General features: G+C 37.2%; 1 long non-coding RNA gene across 2 annotated transcripts in view; it reads right to left on the bottom strand.

Annotated features, from left to right (window-relative positions):
* Nucleotides 1-22,259: 22,259 nt before the first annotated feature.
* Nucleotides 22,260-24,285, bottom strand: part of LOC131382845 (uncharacterized) — a 119,904-nt gene continuing 117,878 nt past the window's right edge. For both annotated transcript variants that reach the window (XR_009212420.1, XR_009212419.1), the window contains one exon: nucleotides 22,260-22,327. This is a non-coding gene — a long non-coding RNA (uncharacterized LOC131382845). The remainder of the gene's footprint in view (nucleotides 22,328-24,285) is intronic.

Genomic DNA, 24,285 nt, shown 5'->3' with positions numbered 1-24,285 from the left:
ATATATAGAATAAGGGAGCTTGGAAGATTGAGTTCTATTTAAATAATCATAAAAGTAACAGACCATTGGGGGAGATTAAAAGCCAGCTGAACTTGCTTTGGAATGTTCTATTTCTACAATATTAGAAATGTTGGATTCTCAAAGACCTGCAACCAGAAATCATATTTCCCAGAAGTAAAGCTTTTTGAGGGTATTCAGGCTGCTAGAAAAACAAACACACATCAAGAGTGGCCTTCAAAAAGACAGAGGAGGGTGCATTATCAGGGGGCACAGCAACGGACAGAAGGCAGTTGCCATGTATGACACTTCCGTCACACCTTCTCAGGGTTTTACTACTGTAATATTGAAATAAATGTGCACTTTTTGTTACCCATTTTGTCTCTCTTTCATCATTATGAAGCCTTTAGATATTTAGTTTTGTCAGCTGAAAAAACACAGCCTAAGTGAAACCAATCAAAATCAATGTGTTGCTTAGTTTTTGTATTTTTCTAAAAAAAAAAAAGTTATTATTTTGCTATCATTCTCAAATCACATTCTAAAATGGGCTGTCAGCCAACATGATTCCCATTTCAAATTTTCTTCTACTCTCCACACTCACTCATGGATTTCCATCAGGGGAATATTACTGGTCCTGATTCTCAAAATAACTTCAGCACATCAAAAAATTATCTTAACATTCTCTTCCAAAAAGTGCTACCTCCAAAGTTTCTTTATAAGAGGGAGTTAAAGTTACAAGCAGAAACATATTTGAGTTGGAGATTCAGGGACTTGTTTTGCAGATGTGCTTGTCCACCAAGCATATATTGTATTATTTACATAGTGTGGGGGTGGGTAATGGATGGGAGGAGTGGGGCTTTGGGAAGCATGTTGTTATGAGGGCTAATGGGGAAAGTGGGATTAAGCTCATTTATCTTAAGCTTGTTCTTGAACCTTTATTGGCTCTAACCTTGGTGAAATCACAACTCTTCATTCTTGTTAATGGTGCCATTGATTTTACATCTCTAAAGCTAGAATCAAAACACTTAATTCCTTTTGTATTGCATTTCTCTAAACAGTCTCCTTTTCACCCTTGCATAATTCTGCCATTTGACCCTGAAATCCTAGTAGCCTCATTGATGTCATTTAATGTTCAACTTCCACATATGACCATCAACAGTCCATGTTGAGAACACAGGGAGACAGAGATGTATTTCCAAATTAATTAATTTTAGTTTTTCATATCTTTTTGGAATATCAGAGTATAAGCTTGGATGTTAAATATATTTGAACTTAACCTCTGAATTTAACACTCAAATAAGTAGGTTAACTTGAAAACACCCAACCTGCAGAATCAGGTACTGTGAAAATTTTAAAAATAATGCCACAAATTTTAAAATTCAGTTTCTTCATACATAATAACATACATAGTTTAGGGGTGCATGTGATAATTTAATATATTCACTTAATTTGCAAAGATAAAATCCGTGTAATTATATATCCATTACTTTAAATATTTGCCTTTTTTTTATTCTAGAAACATTTGAATTATTCTCTTCTAGCTATTTTGAAATACATAACAAATTATTGTAAACTATAGTCACCCTGCTGATCTACCAAACACCATGTCTTATTTCTTCTATCTAACAGTGTACTTCTACCTATTAATCCACCTCTCTCTTCGTCCCCCTCTTCTCATCCTTCCTGGCCTCTGGTAACCACCTATCTATAATCTTCATGAGATCCACATTTTTAGCTCTTACATACGAGTGAAAACACGCAATATTTGTCTGTCTGTGCTTGGCTTATTTCACTAAACAAATGATTCAATTAAAAACTTCCAGAAGTTTCTTTTTTTTTTTTTTTAACTTCAAGTTCTGGGATACATGTGCAGAACATGCAGTTTTGTTACATAGGTATACACGTGCCATGGTGGTTTACTGCACCCATCAACCTGTCATCTACCTTAGGTATTTCTCCTGAGGCTATCCCTCCCCTAGCCCCCCACCTCCTGACAGGCCCTGGTGTGTGATGTTCCCCTCCCTGTGTCCATGTGTTCTCATTGTTCAACTCCCACTTATGAGTGAGAACATGAGCTGTTTGGTTTTCTGTTCTGGTATTAGTTTGTTGAGAATGATGGTTTCCAGCTTCATCCAAGTCCCTCCAAAGGACATGAACTCATCCTTTTTTATGGCTGCATAGTATTCCATGTACATTTTCTTTGCCCAGTCTGTCATTGATGGGCATTTGGGTTGGTTCCAAATCTTTGCTATTGTGAACAGTGCTGCAATAAACATATGTGTGCATGTGTCTTTTAGGAGAATGATTTATAATCCTTTGGGTATATATCCACTGATGGGATTGCTGGGTCAAATGGTATTTCTGGTTCTGGATCCTTGAGGAATTGCCGCCCTGTCTTCCACAACGGTTGAACTAATTTACAGTCCCACCAACAGTGTAAAAGTGTTCCTATTTCTCCACATCCTCTACAGCATCTGTTGTTTCCTGACTTTTTAATGATCGCCATTCTAACTGGTGTGAGATGATATATCGTTGTGGTTGTGATTTGCATTTCTCTAATGACCAATGATGATGAGTTTTCATGTGTTTGTTGGCCACATAAATGAGTTCGTTTGAGAAGTATCTGTTGATATCCTTCATCCACTTTTGATGGTTTTTTTTTCTTGTATATCTGTTTGAGTTCTTTGTAGATTCTAGATATTAGCCCTTTGTCAGATGGATGGATTGCCAAAATTTTCTCCCATTCTGTGGGTTGCCTGTTCACTGTGATGATAGTTTCTTTTGCTATGCAGAAGCTCTTTAATTACAACCCATTTGTCATTTTTATAGTTCTAGATCTTACATTTAAGTCTCATTCCATCTTGAGTTAATTTTTCTATAAGGTGTAAGGTATAAGGAAGGGGTCAAGTTTCCGTTTTCTGCATATGGTTAGCCACTTTTCCCACCACCATTTATTAAATAGGGAATCCTTTCCCCATTTTTGTCAGGTTTGTCAAAGATCAGATGGTTGTAGATGTGTGGTGTTATTTCTCAGGCCTCGGTTCTGTTCCATTGGTCTATATATCTGTTTTGGTATCAGTACCATGATGTTTTGGTTACTATAGCCTTGTAGTATAGTTTGAAGTCAGGTAGCATGATGCCTTCCAGTTTGTTCTTTCTGCTTAGGATTGTCTTGGCTATGTGGGCTCTTTTTTGGTTCCATATGAAATTTAAAGTAGTTTTTTCTAATTCTGTGAGGAAAGTCAATGTTAGCTTGATGAGGATAGCATTGAATCTATAAATTACTTTGGGCACTATGGCCATTTGCACGATATTGATTCTTCTTATCCATGAGCTTGGAATGTTTTTCCATTTGTTTGTGTCCTCTCTTATTTCCTTGAGCAGTGGTTTGTAGTTCTCCTTGAAAGGGTCCTTCACATCCCTTGTAAGTTGGATTCCTAGGTATTTAGTTATCTTTGTAGCAATTGTGAATGGGAGTTCACTCATGATTTGGCTCTCTGTCTGTTATTGGTATATAGGAATGCTTGTGATTTTTGCACATTGATTTTGTATCCTGAGATTTTTCTGAAGTTGCTTATCAGCCTAAGGAGATTTGGGGCTGAGATGATAGGGTTTTCTAAATATACAATCATGTCATCTGCAAACAGACAATTTGACTTTCTGTCTTCCTATTTGAATACCCTTTATTTCTTTCTCTTGCCTTGATTGCCCTGGCCAGAACTTCCAATACTATGTTGAATAGGAGTGGTGAGAAAAGGCATCTTTGTTTTGTGCCGCTTTTCAAAGGGAATGCTTCCAGCTTTTGCCCATTCAGTCTGATATTGGCTATGGGTTTGTCATAATTAGCTCTTATTATTTTGAGATACGTTCCATCAATACCTAGTTTATTGAGAGTTTTTAGCATAAAGGGGTGTTGAAAAACTTCCACAAGTTTCCAATTGCCTCTTAGCGACTGTGTGGTGGGTGGGTGGGGGAGGGAGTTCCTTGTGGAACCATTTAGAAGAAAAAGACACTTTCTCAAAACATCCTCATTATTGCCACACTTTTCCTGGACAATTTACCTAATTTTATATTTTAAGTTTTGTATATTATATCTTATTTCATTATTTCTTTCCACAGAAAGTTTTAGGAATGATGTATGATCATCATTTTATTATTTTCTACAACAAATTATTGTGTTGGAGTGTTTTTATGATTATTAACTAAAAATATGTATAGTAAAGGGTTTTTCTTAATTGACACATTAAGAAATATTTCTAGAAGTTTATTTGTAGTCTATAGATCCAAACAAATAAAAATAGAAAGCTCAACATTCTTTACAACTGTCCACACATCAAATGGATTTGACCCTTTCTGTAGCCCTTTCTATTTGTTGTTCATTTATCTTGGATGTCAGGATTCTGTATTTGTAGGCGATGCTGTTAAATGTGGAATCATAACTGGTGCTTTCTATTTTAAAGCATTTTTAAAGACTAAGGTTAGTTTGAACTTCAAATTATCTTTACATATAGAGAAGAAAATAATAAATATCCTGAACCTGATGTATAAAGTATTTTGTTTTGAATTGTGTTTTTGTTCCTCTAATGTAAAATATTAGCAAAATAATAATTGATGAAAAAAAGCACATGTTCAATTTGTGTTTATCATCTTATACATCAGTTTATAAACCTATATAATAAAATGGACACAAAAATTACATTCATGTAACAATTCTTGCACCATATTTTTAAAAACTGAAACATACCTCCATTTTATAGATCAATAAAGACTGTTTTTTCTCATCAATTCTTGAGATTCTGACTCGTGAATAGTTTCAGTAAATATTTATTGAGCCACTATTATTTGAAGAGGTTTTTTATTATATTAATGGTATTCATCATAGATACTTTAAATAACAATAAAATGCAATAAAGCATTATTGCTTTATCTCAAATAACAAATTTACATAACTGTACTTTAATTTTTAAAATTATATTAAATGATATATGTAATAAATATATAATGGTATTATTTTCATCTCCAAAATCTGTGATATTACAATAAATAAATACTCAGGACCTAATAATAATAGATAGCCTGTATTGAGTACTTACAATGTAGGCCCTGTCCGAATATTTTCCTTCAGCAAAAACTCACTTCATCCTTAAAACAATCCTAGGAGATAGAGTTTTATAGATGGAGAGCCCAATCCACAGAGATTTTAGTTAATTCTTTAAAATTTAAGTACGTTTTTAAAAAGTCTCTCTTTTAATCAACTTGATTACTTGCCACAGTCAGAATCCTAACTTGAGCTACTTTAGGAATATCTAAACTGGAGGTGATTGGCTTATCTGTGGAAGGACATGGATGTGTGATTTTCCTCTTGTGCCCTGAAATTGGGCAGTTCCCATGCTCATACTTGCCCAGCATTTGAACTAGAGAAAAAAGACTCTATTCCCATAGACTCAGCTTGATTGTTTGACTCCCCTTTCTCTTCTGTTCAGGAGATCCATTGCTGACAGAGGATGACTACAAAGCTGGCAGGGGGTTGTTTCACTTCTGACCAGATGGATGACTTCCCTGCTTCAAAGGGATGGGTGCACTACTGATAAAAGATGAGTACACTGCTGACAAATGTTGGGTACACTGTTGACAATGAGTGCACTGGTGATCAGAAGAATGGTAGCACTGCAAACCGGGAGCATGGAGGTACTGCTGCAAGTGGGATGGGTGCACTGCTGGAAGGGGATAAGTGCATTGCTCACCAGATGGATGGGTGCACTGAAGTCGAGGGGATGGGTGTGCTTCTGGCAGGGAATTGGTAAACGAATGACCATGGATGGTGTGCTGCTGACAGGGAATGGTTGCACTGCTGAGAGGAGATGGGTCAACTGCTGATAGGGGATGGATGCACTGCTGACCTGGTGAGTGGATGCACTGCTGAAAGAGGAAGGGTACGTTGCTGACGAGGTGGATGAGTGCACTGTTGACCAGGGAATAGGTATGCTGCTGAGAGGCAATGGATGTATTGTTTAACAGGGAATGGGTGCATTGCTGACTAGGTGGTAGGTGCAACTGCTAATAGTAAATTCCCCCTGCAGGAGCTGTCCACACCTTCAGTGCTGATGGTTTGACTGTTAACTGGATTTAATTCATCTGAGGAAAGGCTGGACTTGGTTAAGGGAGAAAGTAGGCTGCATTCTGAAGCCACTATAAGTATTAGCTAGCAGGCACAGAGAGAAGCCCTCTGACTGGATTTTGAGATTTTGTGATTAAGGGGGTCTGAATATAAGAATAGATGATCAGGCAAATTAGCTAATATGCATCCAAGAAGCCTACAGAAAGTGCTAGTCTATGATAAGTGAAAATAGCAATGCCTCCATTTTTCTGAGAACATAGTGAAAGGAAGAAAAAGGCTCAAAAATACCATCATGCTACAATGTATTTATTAGGTGACATCAGAAGCCCTTCAAAGAATTTTAATCCCTGGGAGGGCCATAATCCTGCCAGTAATTTAAAGCTATCAAGAGTACATAGGTATAAAGACACTGGCATTACTACAGCTAGACCTGACCTTATGAGAGGTGGACACAGAGATGGGCTCATTAATATCCATGAGCACAGTGAGGCCTTGAAAAATATAGGTGAGGTGGCAGTGCCTAACTGCCAGAAATCAGGGGGATGCAATTGATAGATATTAGCAAGGTTAGAGGAACAACCCCCAGAGAGTTATGAAGGGGATTTATAGGCTATACTATCCCTTGGGCAAAAGCCATGGTCAGCCAACAAGGGCACTGCTTAGCATCTACAATGAAAAGGCTAGATTAAAAGTCACAGTCCCTTCCTCAGATTCTAGACTTAAATTTTCAGTTTAAAACCTATAGGCTGAAGAGGTGACCAGATGCCCAGGAGGAAGGACCCTGTGACATTTTAACAAGTATATATTTTAATGATCCTCCCAGCCTTTCCCCAAAGGGACCTAAGGACATTGTTTACCCTAGCGACTGTACATTGAGAAAGGAGGACTATTTATAGAACAATTAGGCACAAAGTCTTAATTGATATTGACATGTGATGAGCCAAAGCATCATCATATTCTCCCTCTCCTTTCACAGGTAGGAGTGCCATGACGTTTCACAAGCTAAAACCTGATCACCAGTGTGATGGTTTTAGGAGGTGGAGCCTTTGGGAGATAATTAGGTCATGAGGTCTGAACCCTCAAAAATGAGATCAGTGATCTTGTAAAGAGGCCCCTGAAAACTACCTTACCCTTTCTACCATGTAAGAACATGGCGAGAACGTGCTGTTTTGAGGAAAACAGTCCTTGTCAGATACCTAATCTGCTGGCACCTTGATTGCAGCCTTTCCAGCCTCTAAAATTGTGAAAAATAAATTTTTGTTGCTAGATAGTGAGGTAGGACTTTTCTTGGCCCTTTTGTTGGACTCGTGACAAGGATGAATGTTTACTGGGCCTGCTGCACTCAACCCCTTGTGGGAGGGAGCCCATGAGCAAATGAGTGCAGGACGGGCCAGACACTCCAGGCGCTGGTAGAAGTAAGCTCCGTGTGGTGGTGCTCAAATAAGGGGCATGCCTGAGACCCCAAGACTCCAGAGGGGGTGTTACAATGCTCCTTTAGTTCTGCTGTCTGTGGACGGCTGTGTGTTAATAGCTCAGTTGGCCCTTTGCCTCATCGTGTTGGGCAGTTTCCCTCTGCCATCAAGGGCAAAGGGCCGATGTGACAGCATTTTTTGGGTATCCACACTCAGTGAGTCCCGAGCTCTTGTCCGGCATCCAAGAAGAATGAGGTCATGCAGCCATTTGAAAGATGGTGAAGGTGAAGAATTTTATTGAATGGTGGACTGGCTCTCAATGAAGAGGGTAGCTGGAGAGGGAATTGGAAAGGCAGATAGTTTTCCTTGAAGTTCAACGGTCCCTTCCCCGAACTCAAGCCATCTCATCTTCCCCAAAGTCTGGCCATCTTCTCTCCAAAGTCAAGCCATCTCTCTACTGAGAGTCTGGGGTCTTTATAGGTGCAGGGTGGGGGTGGAGTGGGCCATAGGTAGTTTTGGGAAAAGCAACATTTGATTGGTAAAAATGCATTATTCAGAAAGAACCAATTGGGAGAGAATGAGCAAACAGGAATAGAAGTTCTCACTTTGGGCCACAGGTTTCAGGCTACTTTGGTTTGAAGGTGAGGTTTCACCAGGCACCCACCCTTGTATGCTTGGAATTTCCTTGCCTCTTTTCTCTATCATTAGCAGCCCTAATGAACTAACACATGAGGCTTGCAGAGAGCAAGAGAACCTGCTACAGGGAGCAGCTTTCTGACAGTCTCCAGCTACTTCCTTTTTGATCTACCACAGTGCTCACAACAAAGCTGCTTACCTTAGGCTGCCTCTAGCCAATGCCTAAACATGGAGAGGGACCTTAGAGCTGGCCCATTCCCGTCTGACATGGGACTCCTCCAGACATGGGATAACCCTTGCTTGAATACTCTGCTCCAGACTGGCTGACTGTCGTGACTGGAACTGTGATACGAGAAATGTAATATCCAATTTTTTCTATGTTTCTTTCTTTCACAATGGGCACACCTGAATCATATTCTGAAGGCACTCCATGTCTACTCTGGCCCTCTCCCTCTTTATCTTTTACAGGCATTTTCCCTGATAGATCTCTAATATCTTGCACATCTAAAATTGCCTTGGTGTTGCTTCTTGCAGGGCCTGAACTGACAACTACAAAATGGACTTTCTAATTCACAAAAATAAACGATAACACTCAAAATAAAGGAAAAATGTATATGTGTTAGAGCTCAAGTAAAGACTAAAATAAAATAAAATAAAATAAAATACAACGACCTTGCAGATTGCATATTCATGGAATTATTTTTCCAAAAAAGTGATGGGGCATTCTTAGAAAATACAATCGTGCTAGTCAGGCAGAACTGCTATCAAACGTTTTCTAACACTTTTACTCACAAACTATATAATTTGGGTCAAGTTACTCGACACCACTTAGCCTTAGCTTCCTCAACTTAAAAATAAACATACTAATAGTTAATAGAATAAATATTTGCTGTAAACACTAGTGGGGCCATAATAGTAATTTAAGGTCAGCATTAATGTTCAACCAGTTGATATTTTTTCATAACCCCTTTACAGGACTGCTGAGAAAATTTAATGAAACAAAAGTTCAAAGTTTGAAGCATTGTACCTGATAAGAATGTAGTAAAAGCTCAGTTTATGTTTAAAACGAAAGATAAGAGTTTAAAGATGGCCACAACTTATTTGACATTCCTCCTATTGAGAAAGAGAATCTCTTTTCTATTCTCATGAATCTGGACTGGTTTTTAACTGCTTTGGTTAATAATACAATAATAATTTGCCAGTTCTTAGCCTAACTTCAATAGCACAGGCAGCTTATACCTTATACTCAGTCTATTAGAGACTACCATGTAATAAGCATGAATACCCTGAGGCCACTATTTGTGAGGATCCATATGGAGAAAGGAAAAGAAACACTGAGGTGTCAAACATGAGAGTGAAGAAGTCATTTTGAAAGTGCATTCTCCATCTCCAGTTATCCCAGCCAACATCACATGGATCAGACATTAACCAGCCAGCCTAGTCCTTCCCAACTTCCTGAACCATGAAATCATGAGCAAAATACAATTGTTTAAAACCATTAAAGTTTAGGGTAGTTACTTATGTAGTGATAGATAACTGAAACAGTTTCTACTCAAAACTGAAAATACAAAGGGGAATTAAAGAGTTGTGAAATAAATTTTTAAAGTTAAGACTGTTGGAGACTGTTTCCTTGGACTTTATTTTGTTTTCAAGGAAAATAGCATAATTTTTCACAGCACCTGTTACTAAATAAACCAGACTGAATTGAATTTAAACCCTAGCTTTGTCACTTGCTGAATGACTGTAAATTAAGTAAATTTACCAGGCACAGTTTGCTTATAAGTAAAATAGGTGTAGTCATAATTTCTAAGGTTATCATAAAGTTATAAGTGGCAAAATGTGAGCACTTTTTTTTTCTAGTACATTTTGTGGTATACATCTTAGTTGATAGTCTCCATTAGCAAATGTAGTTGCTTAGTATTTTACCTCATCTATTTTGGAGTTTTGCATTTGAGCCTAGCCTCACAATTCCTACTTCATAGCCTAGGCAACCTGTATTCAAAGTCATTCCAAATCCTTCCTGAGATATAAAGGTGGTAGCAAAAGTGCTCCATAGACTATGTATCAAATAGACCATTGCCCAAGTTCAAGGAAAAAAATCATAAGCTCTGCTGATTGCCCTTATAAATAAGTCAACTTGGAGACCTTGGATCCCTAGTACATAGTGCTGGCTTGTAAAACTTTAAGAAAACAATGGTATCCTTTAAAAAGACATGTTTTTTTTTTTTTTTCCTTTGGATTTAGTTTCAGTAGCTCTACCAATGACCTCTGTCAATAAGGAATATATTACTTTTCAGATTTTGGCATCATTCAAAAATACAGTTCTGCCAAATATGTTTTAAGAAATCTGTTATGCCTGCCTCTATCAGATAGAGTCCACCAGGACATAGATATATACCTAAAGTGGTTCTTAGAGAAGGTTTAATGAAAGGATGGTTCGTAAAGTTTGGGAAGAGGTTAAGGGATTCACCAAGACTGAGAAAACACACAGAGACTAGAAACTGTAAACTGTTGCCTCACCAATGGCTACAAAAGCAAGGCGATAGAGAGAAGTATTTCCATCTCCCAACTGTCCTTGGGAATTTCTTTGGCCAATCCTAAACAGAAGCAGAGAACTGGAAAGGTCAGTTGATGCAAGACCATGTCATCAGCTTCCTGAGGCACAGAGAAAAGCAGAAAAGAGCACATAATGAACCTCAAGGTCCAAGCAGAAAATAAGCAGCACACTGCCTGACTGTTGATTTCAACAGCATTGTTAGTTTTGCTGCTCTGAATGATGGAACTTGGTTTGATGTTGAATAGCTGTCAAACTTGCCTGCCCCATTTATAGTCTATTGCCTTTTTCAAGTCAGCATTCACCAAAAAATGAGTGAAAAATAGTCAAAATATGTAGATTATAGGGGAAACACTTCAAATAGAAATTCACTAGTAATTAGAAAAAGCAAATTGCTCGAACACACACACACACACACACACATATATATATATATATAAAATAGTGCATATCTCACTATAATAAGATATTATTTATACCCTTCAGGGCAGCAAAGTTGTCAAGTTTTGTGTTACCATGGGTTGGTATGGATCTGGCCCCAGGAACTCTCCTGCATTGTTGGTGGGAGTGTAAATTTGTTTATGTTAAAGACACTGGGAGAAATTTCATCCACCATAGTAACATCCTCCAGTCATACTGGGATCAATAGAATTGGACTCCCTGTCTAAATCTGAAGGCCTATTCAGCATTCATGACAGGCTTCAGCAGGCCTTGCTCTCTCAGATTACTCAGACCTATAAGCTCTGCCCTTTATTTCCAGGAGAGACAAACCTCTCCTCGGCAGCTCATCCACAGTTGTGATCTCCCCTCAACAGAGCAAGTAAAACTCCAACTGGCACTCATAATTTTAGCCTGGAAAGAAATCACATCGTAGACAATCCCTCCAGGCACTAATCAACATGTGTTCAGGCCATGTCTACCCAGAACACGCTTTTCTGTTACAATACTTATTTGGGGGTGGAGAGAATTTTAGTGATTTCTTGTTATTTTCTTCTTCGCATTTTTCTATATTGCTTAAACAACTTATAACGAGCAGATAGCATTTGGAAGCATGCAAAAAAAACAAAACAAATAATAACAAATGGTGTTTATTCTTGAAATAATTTAAAGTTTTAAAAATAAATGAATTATTTTCTTAAAGATGGGGGATCTCTGAGAAGAAAAAGTTTTTAAAAAGCAATTAGTTTGTAAATGAATTATGTTCATTTCCAGAGATAATTTGTAAACAATTATTATTCTCATTTTATAGAAAAACATATAGAAATTTTGAGTTGGAATGTAAATGATACTACTTATAAGAATCCAAATGTTAAAATCTCAACTTTGAATTTTACATTTTAATAAAAAATACAAAACTCATTTGCACAAGTCCACAGCTACCAAAACCCAAGTCTCTCAAGTGAACACATTGAGTCTTAGGAGCCTTAGTATATCTTTTAATATTAAATAATTGCTTTACTGACCTCTATCTTTGATCTATCCAAATGATGTTTTTTATTAATAAGTGGTGATTGTTTTTTAACCTACAATAGATAATGTTTATAATAAAATTTAAAATAGTCTTCTTTTCTTTTTTTTTTTTTTTTTTTTTTTGTTTGTTTGTTTGAGATGGAGTTCTGCTCTGTTGCCCAGGCTGGAGTGCAGTGGTGCAGTCTCAGCTCACTGGAATCTCCACCTCCTGGGTTCAAATGATTCTCCTTCCTCAGCCTCCCAAGTAGCTGGGATTACAGGCATGTGCCACCATGCCCAGCTAATTTTTGTAATTTTTAGTAGAGATGGGATTTTGCCATGTTGGCCAGGCTGGTCTTGAACTCCTGACCTCAGGGTGATCTGCCCACCTCGGCCTCCCAAAGTGCTGGGATTACTGCGTGAGCCACTGCACCTGGCTGAAATAGCCTTCTTTTCAAACATCAAGCATATAAAGCTTAGAATATGTTAGCATGAGTGAGTGGTCAACAATTAAATGATTTAGTTCTTTAGATTAGTTTAGAACACAGTTTTAATTTAATTGCCTCTTTATGTATCTACCTAAATATGATAATTTTTAGGGAATATAATTGCTCTGATTAGGATTTTAAGAACCATCAGGACATAAATAATCGCATTCATTCTATGTGGCTTTCAAGAAAATTAACATACTCCATGCTAAATAGGACAGTGGTACTCAAATGTGAGCAAGAACAAGACTTATCTGAAGTACTTAATAAAAATGGAGACCCTTACACTTCACACCCAAAGAATCTGATTCATTGGCAGAGTTGGAAAATCTGCATTTTATGGAATGAATGAAACACAAGCCATTCTAATAGAAGGTGCCCATGAGCATAAGTTTATATAGAAGATAATACAGTGATATTTTCTTTTCCTATTATCTCACAAATATAAGCAAGTTCTAAAACCATATACATAAGTATATGTATAAATTTATAGACATACATATACCTAGTTTCTATTTTATTTATAATTTTTGATATGTCATTATTCAATTCTCTAATTTATGCCATAAAATTAAAAACAAGATACACCTTTATATGCACAATGGGACACTAATAGCTTCCAATTCTGGTCAACATTTTGATTTATATTGAGTTGAAGAGATATAAATAGCCTTTTCAATATGTGGTTTCATGGCTCTATGAGAAGGGTTTGTACTAAAATGAACAAGAAGAAGCTTACAAAAGAACATAGTAAGCTTAATAAATGTCATCATATGCACATCAAGGGTTTCGATGGCTACCACTAAATGATAATATAAATAATATTATTGGCTGTCCCTTTTCTGAATATTGACAAGGTATCATTTTGTTCTTAGGTTCATGGCATGAATCATTTTCTTAGTCCATAAGAACCACATGAAAAGTTTTCTGAAACATACAGTTACCAGTTTTCACCATACTTTTTTCATTCCATATGCAAAGGATAGAATCTGATGGTGTGTCTTTTAAAAAATGCACCCAAGTGATTCTGATGTGAATATAGGGAACTACTGGTCTTTAATCTTAGTACTCAACAGTTCATATTCTTTTGATAAATTACTTGATTACAGAACAGCTAATAAATGATTTTTGAAATACCTAGGCCAGAGATTTGAAAAGCATTAGCAGGTGAATAACACATAGTAATCTTTCAAATGATAATCTAATTGAAGCTATATATACTTTTCTTGAAATAATTAAAATATTTGGCTTGCATGCTTTCATCGGTGTATCAAGCCCAATCCAGGGGCTTGAAGGGCCGTCTGAAACCTACTCAAGTACATTCTAAAAACCATTGATTCTAGGTTAAGGAAACCTAGGCATAGCTGAAAATCTGAAGACCATGCCGTTCAAGCAATCCTCTATAAACTTTACTTTTCACACTTGGGTGTGTCTGAAAACTACACATGTACATAAAAAAAAAATCATTGATTCTAGGTTAAGGACATGTGGGCATAGCTGAATATCTGAGGACCATGCCCTTCAGACAATCCTCCATGAACCCTGTTTCACAATCAGGTGTTTGATGATGCTGAAAGAGTACATGATTGTAAATCCTGACAAGAAAACCTAGAATAGGTATACCGCACTTAAAAAATCAAGAACATTTTTATATTCTTTAAAAAGTAGTTGGGTAGAGGGTGTTATTTTCTAAGAAAGACACTTAATTAAGACTCGTGTAGGTATTTGGCAATCCTACTTCTGCCCACAGGTCCCAATGAGGCATGCCTTCAGGCAGAGTCAGAACTTCCTTATACTATAGTTCTGGGTCTAATCCAAGTTATACAGCAATTCCAATTTTTTTTTTGTTTTAAATTGACAGATAAATTCACCTAGTATGACATGATGTCTTGAAGTATATAGTCATTGCAGAATGACTAAACCTAGATAATTCTCATATGCATTATCTCACAGTTACCATTTTTATGGCAAAAAATTACTTGATGTCCACTCCTTTAGCATTTTTCAAGAATACAATATACACTCATTTGTCACTTAACCATGGGGATACATTCTGAGAAATGTGTTTTAGGCAATTTCATCACTGTGCAAACATCAGAAATTACTTATACAAACCTAGGTGATATAGCTTACAACACACTTGGGTTGTATGGTATAACCTATTGCTCCTAGGCTACTAGCCTGTATGGCATATTACTGTACTGAATACTGCAGGCAATTGTAGAACAATAGTATTTGCATATCTCAGCATATGTAAACATTAAAAAGGTACAATAAAAATACATTATTGAATCATATGATACTATTGTCCTATATGTAGTCTATAATGGACCAAAACATGGCAGAAGACTGTATTACTAACTATAGTCACTGTATTGCACAGTAGATTTATTGAATTTATTCTTCCTAACTGAAATTTTGTATCCTTTGACCAATATCTCCTCAACCCTCTGCTCCAAGCACCCCAGCCCCGGTAACATTGATAATACTCTCTATTTGTATGAGATCAACTTTTTTAGATTTCACATATTAGTAAGATCTTGTGGTAGTTATCTCTGCCTTGCTTATTTTAATTAACATAATGTCCTTGAAGTTAATTCTCATAATTTTATATTGTCTCAGCATCCATTTTGACTACAAGTTTTACTTTCTTGTACCAGAATCAGGACTCAATCACCCTTGATACAGTTTCCAGTTCTGTATCATGCCCAAGTGGCACAAGCTGGTGGCTAGAGATGAAAACTTAGAGAAGTCTCCCCTGCCTCACTGACTGGACTCCCAGCTTTTCCAATTTAAGTGGCCCACATCCTATTCCCTTATATTATATACTACCAGTTGCCACACGCTCTCTTTCTTTGTCTGACTCTTCATTGCTTCCTTGCTTGACCTGGGGACTGAAGACTGCCTTCCCAGCTCGTTGTGCCCTCCTTGCCCAGGATCTGTAAACAAAAACTCTTTGAACTTGTTTTTTATTGAGGTGGTGTATTAAATTTTCACCTTCCATCTGAAGAATTAAAGGCTGCCCCAGCATCAGAGGGAATGGACATGGGTCAGACTAAAGCCACAAGGGCATCTGCCAGTATAAACTCCTTGCCTATGTGAGGGAGGTCCTGGTCACAGGTTAGACAACTAAACATTAGGCTGTTTGCCAAGTAAAAGAAGCACTCCTTAAAAGGCTCACTATACACACTTACTTTTAGCTCTCTTTTGTGTTAGTCTGTTTGTGTTTCTATAAAGGAATACCTGAGACGGGGTAATTTATAAAGTTCTATTTCATGATTCTTCAGGCTATACAGGAAGCATGCTGCCAGCATCTGCTTCTAGTGAGGGTTCAGGAATCTTAGAGCCATGGCAGAAGACAAAGGGAAAGCAGGCATATCACATGGCAAGAGACTGAGCAGGAGAGAGACACCAGACTCTTTTAAACAACCAGCTCCTGTGTGAACTAACAGAGTAAGAACTCATTACTGTGCGGAGGGCACCAAGCCATTCATGAGGGATCCACCCTCATGACCGAACACTTCTCACTAGGCTCCACCTGCAACACTGGGGATGTCACATTTCAACATGAGACTTGGAGGGGACAAATATCCAAACCATATTATTGTACTCCTGGCTCCCCAAATCTCATGTCCTTCTAACATTGCAAAATACAATAATCTCTTCCCAACAGTCCCCCAAATTCTTAACTTTTTATGACATCAAGTCCAAAGACCAAAGTTTCATCCGAGATTCAAGGCAAGTCCCTTCCACCTATGAGCCTGTAGGATCAAAAATAAGTTGTTTACTTCCAACGTACAATGATGGCACAGGCATTGGGTTAACATTCCCATTCCAAAGGGAGAAACTGGCCAAAAGAAAAAGGTAACAGGCCCCACACATATCCAAAATCCAGCAGGGCATTCATTAAACCTTAGAGCTCCAACATCATCTTCGACTCCATGTCCCACATCCAGAGCATACTGGTTCAAGGAGTGGGCTCCCAAGGCATCAGGCAGCTCTGCCCCTGTGGCTTTGCAGGGTGCAGTCCCTGGGGCTACTCTTACAGGCAGGAATTGAGTGCCTGCAGCTTTTCCAGGCCCAGGATGCATGCTGCTAATGGCTCAACCACTATTGACCCTGGAGCATGGTGGTCTCCTTCCCATAGCTCCACTAGGAAGTGCCCCAGTGGGGACTCTATGTGGGGATCCAACCCCACATTCCCCCTCAGCACTGTCTTAGCAGACTGTTGAGCACTTTGCTGCTTAGAAATTTCTTCTGCCAGGTACCCTAAATCATCACTCTCAAGTTTTGCCTTCCATAAATTCCTAGGGCATGGATACAATGCAGCCAAATTTTTTGCTAAGGCATGACACGGGTGATCTTTGCTCCATTTCCCAATAACTTCATCATTTCCATCTAAGGACTTGTCAGCCTGGCCTTCACTGTCCATATTTTCTATCACCATTTTGATCACAACCATTTAATCAGTCTCTAAGAAGTTCCAAAGTTTCCCTCATCTTCCTGTCTTCTAAGTCCTGCAAATTCTTCCAACTTCTGCCTGTCACCAAGCTCCAAAGCCCCTTCTACATTTTCAGGTGTCTTTATTGCAATGCTCCACTCTTTAGTACCAATTTTCTGTGTTAGTTCATTGTGTTGCTATAAAAGAATACCCAAGACTGGGTAATTTATAAAGAAAAGAGTTATATTTCAGCTCATGATTCTATAGGCTGTACAGAAAGCATGATGCCAGCATCTGCTTCTGGTGAAAGCTTCAGGAGACTTACAATCATAACAGAAGATGGAGGGAAAGCTGGCATATCACACAGTGAAAGAGCAAGCAAGAGAGATACGAGCTCTTTGTTTTTTTTTTTTTGGAGGCGGAATCTTGCCCTGTCACCAGGCTGGAGTGAAGTAGCAAAATCTCGGCTCACTGCAACCTCTGTCTCCCAGGTTCAAGCGATTCTCTGCCTCAGCCTCTTGACTAGCTGGGACTACAGGCATTCGCCACCACACGCGGCTAATTTTTGTATTTTTAGTAGAGACGGGGTTTCACCATATTGGCCAGGCTGGTCTCGAACTCCTGACCTCATGATCCGCCCGCCTCAGCCTCCCAAAGTGCTGGAGTGAGCCACCATGCCTAGCCAATACCAGGCTCTTTATAACAACCAGCTCTTGTGTAAACTAACAGAACAAGAACTCATTGCTGTAGGGAAGGTACCAAGCCATTCAAGAGGGATCTACTCCCATGACCCAAACATAAGATCCACCTCTAACACTGGGAGTTACATTTCTAACATGAGATTTGGAAGAGGCAAATATCCAAACAATATCACCTTCCTCTTATGGCATTTCCTTTTAGGGCCACTAACTTTTCTGGTACTGTGACCCAAATTTAGCTGGGCACTCTCAAAACAGTCCTCCAGGTTCATCCATGCTATTGAAATAATGGAATTCCCTTCTTTTTATGAAAGAAGATACTGCTTTACAAAATTACCACCAATTTTCAAATTATCAACATAAAAATACCTAAATACTCATAGCCAAATAATTGTTATTAAGTTTAAATGGCATAAAAATTCATTTTCATTGTTGGAGTAAATCTAATTGCTATGTCTTTAAAACATAAGTGAAATAAAATAATATGTATGCAATGCAGCAATGGCCTTTTCAAAATTGCAATGATTGGTATTAAAATTACTCTAGTTTGCCAGATATGGTCAGAAGAGATTGCAAATGACATTTGCAGGTATTAGTATGAGTTGTAAAAGCACAAATTTTAGTAGCCATTAAGATGATCCTGTGTCCCCTTGAAAGTAATTATGAATCCCATCTGTAACATTTGTCTCTTGTTGAGAAACAGCTAAGTGGGGAGCCTGATTTTACTAAAATTTCAATTATTTTTTAACATCTTCATATGTATATGTTGACAAACCACTATGTAATGTATAGGAGATTAATTCAATCCAATCTAATAACCATTTGTTGAGATTTGAAAATGCTGATCTAGTTAATGTTCCTTGGAGAATGAAGGAAGTCTTTTGTCTTTAATAAATGTGTAATTCCCACTTTTCAGACATGCCTCAGAAAAAGCAAATCCACCAAATTTATTTTGGCCACTGCTAGATATTATTATATAAGCTCATTAACAGGATGCTAAACATAAAACTGTATAGCAAACAATGCTATTCAAATGCTTTAGATTTCCAGCCTGGAGAAGTGAAAGCTATTTTACAATAAACTAGAAGTTAGCCCCGTTAGTCCCATATCATTGCTATCATTTGCAAGAGACATAGCCATTTAATGAATATACATTATCCTGAATATTAATTTCCTATTATTATAAAATGTGAAGCCAGCACAATTGTTGGCCTTGTCATCTTGTAATACTCCATGATATGACAGAAAATTGGTCTCTAAAGGAAACTATTGAAGAAATAAATCTATTTCAACAATTTTTTAAAAATTTTATCTCTATATAGCAAATTCATGTAAAGTAATATGAGAACTCCTCAGATTTATACTTTATTTCTAAAATAACATAACTAAAATGAAACTGATTGGGGGATATGTATGTGTATAACTATATTTTCTCTCCTAATAAAACAAAATTGATTGATACTCAAATTTATAACACTATACATAAAACAATAGCATAGGTGTTACCTAAGGTGTCATTCTAATATCAAATATCCAAGTTCATTATAAAAGTCTGCTTAACAATCATTTAACACTTTCCATCTTCCCATTGAAATACACATGGGGTACTCAACATGCTCTACATCTCAACATTGGAGATTGAAGATTCAACATTACAGGATCTTGAGATAAGTTCTCCTTTGTTACAGTGCACAAGTTTCTCAAATGAGCCAGAGCAGCATGGCTACGAAACAAGAAGGGAAGAAAAACTTTGAGCCACTTGTTCCTCGTGGGCCTGGCTTGGTGATGAAAGAACACTGATATGAAAATGGAATGGGATCTGATTAAATACTATTTTCTGAGTTGGCTGAAGCCAGTTATGTCTCTCTCCCCTCTAAAATGTTATTCCCCACTTCTACTTCTCTGTATGCCCTATAGGCACCAGTGATTTTCATTTTGAAGGAAAGTTTAGTGTCTATTTCTGGGAATTGCAAGTTTGTTACTAATCAAATTAGAAACAGAGTGTATCCATTTTAAATCTCCATAGACAAGAGAAGGATCAAAAATAGAAAAATCTAAGAAGCATTAAAAATACTTATCAAAACTTGACATGACAGACACAAGAAATTAAGAACCAGAGATGGGAAAATTCTAAATAAGTAAAAATTGATAATATACTTAAAGAATATTTTACTATTATACAATAGATTGGTATACAATTGTTTAATATCAAGAAAACTATTAATATGTAAAATTGTGACCTCTGTTCTTAATTGATTACAAATGTTTGTTGTGTTGTGTGCTTTCCCCATGAAGGCACTATTCTAGGCACTAGAAATACTATTAAATGAAACAAGTATCATGATCCTGCCCCGATGAAGCTTACAGTCTAGAGTCTAGCAGGATCAATTGAGAAAAATCGAATCATAATCTTATATTGTCAGCTTAGTAATTTTTGGAAAGGCATTCAATGAGCCACAAAGTTATGTATTGGGTGTGTGTGTGTGTGTATGTGTAAAAAGAAAGAGACACAGAATAACTATGGAGGCCTACCATCACCATTATCATTTAATATTATTTTGAAATTCTGAATCTAAATTGTAAATTAAGAATTTAAACTGAATAGAAGAATTTTTTAAAAAGAAGAGGTAAATTTACTATTGCACATTTTTATACATTTGTATTCAATAAAGCTATTGTATAACCACAATAAACTCTTCATATTAAATATGAAATACTAAATATATGCAAGTTAAATATGAACATTAAGAAAATAAAATTGGAATGGATACTGCCTACAAAAAAATAATGAAATGCTGAAATCTTGGGCAAATATTAAATAAATTTAAATTTTACACTGCCTCTATGACGAAAAAATAAAAGTTTCCACAATAAGGTGTAGGGTTGAATAGTATTCCCCTAAAATGTATGTCCATCTGAAACATCAGAATGTAATATTCCTTTGGAAGTAGGGTATTTGCAGATGTTATTATTGAAGATGAAGTCATAGTGGATTAGGGTGGGCCCTAAATCCAATGACTGGTGTCCACATAGAAGGCCATGTGAAGACATACATGGGAGAAATGCCACGTGACTATAGAGACAGAGATTGGAATGATGCAGGTGTAAGTCAATGAATGCCAAGGACTACCCGAATCCATAAGAAATTAGAAAGACACAAAGAAGTGTTCTTCCCTAGAGCCTTCAGAAGGAGCATAAGCCTACCAACACCTTAATTTTGTACTAGTAGCCTCCAGAGAGTGAAAGAATAAATTTCTGTTGTTGAAAGACATCCAGTTTGTGATACTGTATTATGGTAGCCCTAGTAAACTAAGACAATTACAAATATAAAAAATATTTTACAATGTCCAATAGTTCATCTGTTATGTAGATATGTCAGTGTTAGGTGACAAAAGTATACTTCTGAAGTCATATGATTCTTGATGATGAAATATTTAGAAAAACAACATCCAACTCTATAGTGTATAAAATAATTACTATTGATGTATTATCTCATACTGTCATTAACAGTTTGCTTTGAATATACTGCATTAGCCTTGATCACAGAACATGTGCTCACTGGCTGACAGATATTGGTTCTGAGTTTCCCCCTCTATTATAGTCTCTAAACCTAATCACAAAACATTTTGACTGGGAATTATTTTAACTCTGAGAGCTTTAGGGGGAAAAAAGAATAATAATTGCTCCTAGGAGAGCAATCTCTATTTGAAGACTCTTAAAGTATTCTTTTATTAACTTAATCAGTGTAATGCTGTCAAACCATTACCAAGAATGGAAACTTGACTACAGTGTATTGACTGTCAAGGCCAAAGTGAAGCTTTACTGAGCTGGGAAGTGAGTCAGTGATATATTCTTCCTTGTGTATATGTACAGCCTCAAGGTAAGCATGTCTCTTCAGCAGCATTCTAACCTTCTAGCTGCTTTAATAAAAGACTGATTCACAATATTTGTTAAGTACAAGCCAATTAAAACAACACTTTGCTTATTTAAATACATTCAAGATGTAGCAAACCTTCAGCTTTAGAATTTATCCCTTCACATAAATCTTTCAGCTCTTAACATAAACAATATTATACACATGAAATCAACAGCTTTTGATGGCCAGAGGTATTGCGACTGAGCTTTGCTTTGACTCAATTATTGCTGAAATTGACTGCAGTTTATCAGCGAGTAGACAATATTGGTATGGTTTGATGCTAAGTAATTTGATATTTTCTTAAAGTTTATTCTTAATATTGTACTAATTTCTTTTATCCTCCTTGTTCTTATCCTCATTATCATCATCAAAATCCTCATTCAGTATCTATTACTTCATTTATAATTAGGCTAGTTGATAAGGATATAATAATGTCTTGGTCCATCTGTACTGATATAAAAAAATACCATAGACTAATTTATAAACAACAGAAATTTGTTTCTCACAGTTCTGTAGCCTGAGAGGTCCGAGATCAAGGCACCAGCGGGTTCCGTGTCTGGTGAGGTCCCCATCTCTCTGCTTTCAAAACGGTGCCTCAAACACTGTGTCCTCACATGGCTGAAAAGCAGAAGAGTAAAAAAAGCCTAGTTCACTCCAGCCCTTGGTAAAGCACTAATCTATTCATGAGAGCAGAGCCCTCATGAAAAAATCACCTCCTAAAGGCTCCACCTCTTAATAACCACCATAATAGAGATTAAGTTTCAACACCTGAAACTGGAAGGGCACTCAGACCACAGCAAATAGTGAATACAGATCTTACACTTGTTGGGGAAAACAAAACAGAAAAACTGACTATTTCAATGCAGTGGGGTATGTGATGGTATGTGGGATTATAGTCTGCTAAGATATTACAAAGCAAGGCACTTAACCTGTGTTTGGTGTCAATAATTTCATCAGGATAATTCCTGTTCCTCCTTCTTATTTCAGTTTAGTTAATCTTCTGCTAAAGAGTCACACTGGAACTCTGGGTAAAGAGAGAGCATGGTGCTTTGAACTAAAGGAAATTTAATATGACTCCATAAAGAAGAGAATAAAATTTAGTGTAGCTCAAGTACAGGGTTCAAGCATGAAAGTGGTGATAAATGAAGCAGGTGGTGCATTATTGGTGCTAGAGCATGCATGATCTTATAAACTATTTTATCATATGTATTTCTTCCCCCAAACTAAGCTGGGATTCTACAAGTTTTTTAGATTTTCTGTGCTCTCTTCTACCTCCAGATGTACACATGCTGGTTTCCCAAGCTACAGTAAACCTACTCCCATTCTTTGCCTGCATTATTTCAACCCATCTTTTAGGTTCCAAGTAGTACATCACCTCCTCAGGGAAATTTTAGAGTGATATAATGAATCCAAAGATAATCCACAATAACCCACATTCTATATAATCTCCATTCCTTGAGTGTGGGCAAGACCTACTAATATTACTGAATATCACTCCAAGATTAGGTTACTGATCAGCTGTTTTCATGTTAATTCAAAGGGATATTATCCTGGGTGGGCTTGACCTAGCCAGAGTAACATTTAAAAGAAGGTGAAGTGTCAGAGAACTCTCTCTGCTGGCCTAGAAGAAACCAACAGTTACATTGTGAGCTGTCTTTGCAGAGGACCACAGGAAAACTCAGTCATACAACCACTAAGAACTGAATTCTGCCAGCAGTTTTGATTAAGCTTGTAAAAGGGCCCCACATTAACCCATTTTCCTGCTGCTATAAAAAACTGCCCAAGACTGAGTAATTTATAAAGGAAAGAGATTTAATCGATTCACAATTCAGCATGGCTGGGGAGGCCTCAGGAAACTTACAATCATGGCAGAAAGCGAAGGGGAAGCAAGGCACCTTCTCCATACGGGAGCAGGAAGGAGAAGTGGCAAGCAAAGGAGAAAGAGCCCCTTATAAAACCATCAGGTCTCCTGAGAACTCACTCACTATCAGGAGAACAGCTTGAGAAAACCACCCCCATGATTCAATTACCTCCACCTGGTCTCTCCCTTGGCACGTGGGGATTATAATTCAAGATGAGATTTGGGTGGGGACACAAAGCCTAACCCTATCAGACTCTGAACTCCAAATGAGGCTGCAACCCCAGCCAACATCTTGATTTCTGTCTTATGATACCCTGAGTAAAGAACCCAGTTATTATGTGTCTAAACTCCTGAAAAAAGAGAAATTAATTTATTATTTATTTAAGCTGCTAAATATATGGGTAATTTTTATGCATCAGTAGGAATCTAATAGACCTCTCAAACCCTCACTAAAAGTTTTTTCTTATATATTACTATAGCTTTCTGTTCTGTTTTGTTTACCACTGCACCAAGTACTATACGTGGCCATAATATTCACTCAAAACATATTTATTAACCAAATGAGTCAGGGGGAACCATTGAACAGTTTTAAGCACTGGAATGAAGTGATAGTAAATACCCTGAACACTAATTATAATTACATACAATTTTGTACATAACCTGTTCCCAACATAATTGTTAACTCCATCTCTCACCATTGGCAGACCCTCAATCA

This window comes from Hylobates moloch, unplaced genomic scaffold (genome assembly GCF_009828535.3).
Source record: "Hylobates moloch isolate HMO894 unplaced genomic scaffold, HMol_V3 SCAFFOLD_1, whole genome shotgun sequence".
Taxonomy (NCBI): Eukaryota; Metazoa; Chordata; class Mammalia; order Primates; family Hylobatidae; genus Hylobates; species Hylobates moloch.
Note: the sequence above shows the minus strand (reverse complement) of the source record. Positions and strands in the feature narration are given on the sequence as shown.